Here is a 2,384-nt window from a genome sequence, read left to right on the forward strand (position 1 = left end):
CAGGGTGCCACTCAAGGCCGTAACCAATTCGGGTTATAGCTTCTCGGCCTTTTGGCTAAGATCAAGTGTAGTTTCGGAGGACGCTACCTTGGTCGGTACTGGAAGGTGCCTGGGATTGCACGTCTGCCGGCCTTGAGGGAGTGTGTGCGCCTTCTGGTGACACATAGCCCTCTTGTGCCTGGACGGTTCCCAGGCAACGGGAGGCGATCACCTTTGTTATTTTGAAGTCCTACTGATAAACAGAAAAAAAAAAAATTAAATCTGTTCTTATCAGTTTAATATCTGATACGTCCCCTCTCTAGGGACCATATATTAAATGGATTTTTAGAACAAGGAGATGGAAAAAATCTTGCTCTGTCCACTCCACGCATTGACCTGGTATTGCAGTACCTCCAGGACCGGTGCACCCCTTCTTAACCGAGTTTCCAAAAGCAGAACTCAATTCACCTGATTCAAATGAGCCTCATTAGTGAATTGAAAGAAAGCAAAAACTTTATATGCACCTCAATTTGGCCAATTCACTTTTCACACTTTCACCCTTTTTTTTTATCTTTCACACCTTTTACTTGCTTTATTGATGCAAAAGCTGTGCCAAATAGCAAACTCATCTCCACTCAACTTGACCAACTCTGCTATGTCCCGTGCAGTATCTTATTCTCAGTCTTATCTAGATCATTTGCAATTGAATAGAATAGATCCCTTTTGGACACATTGGATTCAGCTGCTGCAGTGACTGCAGGTGTTAGAAGATGCAGACTTGGCATCAGGTGCTGTCTATCAGATTCCACTCCAATTAAAGCTTCCATTGTTTTTCGGTGTTTTCTTTGAGCAATGATGATGTCTTTAGTGATCTGTTGGCTCCCTCTCCTGGAGGAAGAGTTTGCTTGCTCTTGGACTTTCAAAAAGAGAGGTCATGATAGACATTTAGCTTCTGAGCCCAATTGGGGACAGTCATGGGTGATGAATGTTTTGCAACCTGCTGCGAAGCCTGATACCGCAATATAAGGAACGTCAAATACTAAGAATGGGCGGCCTATGAAAGAATTAGTACTTTCATTAAGCATACTTAAACGGCTAATTGGGAATAGACAAACTGTAAAAAGCCCTCTGAGAAAGCCCCTCTCTATCCTTTGTCAGTAAGCTTTTCTGTAGTCTGCCTGTTGATGTATTTTCCGTTTGAACAGTGCACAACATGAAGTGACGGAACACTGGCTTGTCACAATGTCCCCCGCTGACATCACAATAGCGCTGCTGCCTAGAAAGCCAGCTGCGCAGCAGAAGTTGCTCTTTGGGTGGGATGGTGGGCTAATGTATCTATTCCTGCTCGGTGAGAGTTTGACATGATCTAGAGCAACGAGTTCCAGCGGCTAGCGGTTGATTATTGGCTGTAATGGGGCTTTCTGGCTGGTGCTAGCCTTTCTTCTTAGCACACAGGAACCACAATCCCTACACCATGCTTCGATGGATTCTCTCATCCCAGCCCAGTAAAACTACATATTTCACACAGTTATAGGCAGCCCATGGGCATTCACCTGGATTAAAACCCATAACAGCTCATAGACCAAACAATCAATCTACCACTGGACCAAAGACAGGAAGCTAAATCCACTGCCTGCGGTAACTAACTTAATCCTATAGGCTACTCACACAACAAACCCAAGAGAAAGGAAAAAAACATGGCTTCGATTATCCATCCAATGAAAACGCATAACCATTGTGAGCCATTGGACAATGCAATTGCACACATGGTGACATGGTGCACGGCCCAATGAATCAAGTCTGTACTTCATATTCACGGTTTAAGCCCTTGGGTTTTAATGTGTCCAGAGTACATATCCAGAAAGATTCCCTTTTTTTGTGCTAAGCACAAGTCAACAATACATTGTAAGCAGATTCTATTACCAGTCCCACACCATTTTGTGACGCATAATCACACAGTGGCCCAATTAAGATTCCAAGTCATCGAACATGTCCCAGCCATACGCAGAGGAGGCAATAGAATTAGGAAGCTCAAAGAAAGGGAATCTTTCTGGATATATACTCTGGGCACGTTGGAACCCAAGGGCTTAAACCATGAATATGAAGAACCGACTTGATTCATTGGGCCGTGCACATTTTTTCTAACGCCCGGTTCTTTTTCGTGTTCACACTATATATGGTTCCACTATGTATGGAGTTCCATTCTTCCTTGTTTTTTATTTGTCATGTTTGTCATGTCTGATCAACTGGTTACATTATGTCTGATTACCTTGTCTAACAGTTTTTTCTCCCCTTTCTTTACCTTCCATGTTCCCATAGTCACGTGAAATATCCCTGTTGCACTTGATTACGGCTCACTATTCACTATAGGATGTCTTATATCTAACATCACACTCTCACCCATC

The 2,384-nt window shown here is 43.3% G+C and overlaps 1 pseudogene; it reads left to right on the plus strand.

Annotated features, from left to right (window-relative positions):
- The first annotated feature begins 206 nt into the window (after nucleotides 1-206).
- LOC142286891 (U2 spliceosomal RNA) lies at nucleotides 207-412 on the plus strand (annotated as a pseudogene).
- Nucleotides 413-2,384: the final 1,972 nt, after the last annotated feature.

This window comes from Anomaloglossus baeobatrachus, unplaced genomic scaffold, assembly GCF_048569485.1.
Source record: "Anomaloglossus baeobatrachus isolate aAnoBae1 unplaced genomic scaffold, aAnoBae1.hap1 Scaffold_70, whole genome shotgun sequence".
Taxonomy (NCBI): Eukaryota; Metazoa; Chordata; class Amphibia; order Anura; family Aromobatidae; genus Anomaloglossus; species Anomaloglossus baeobatrachus.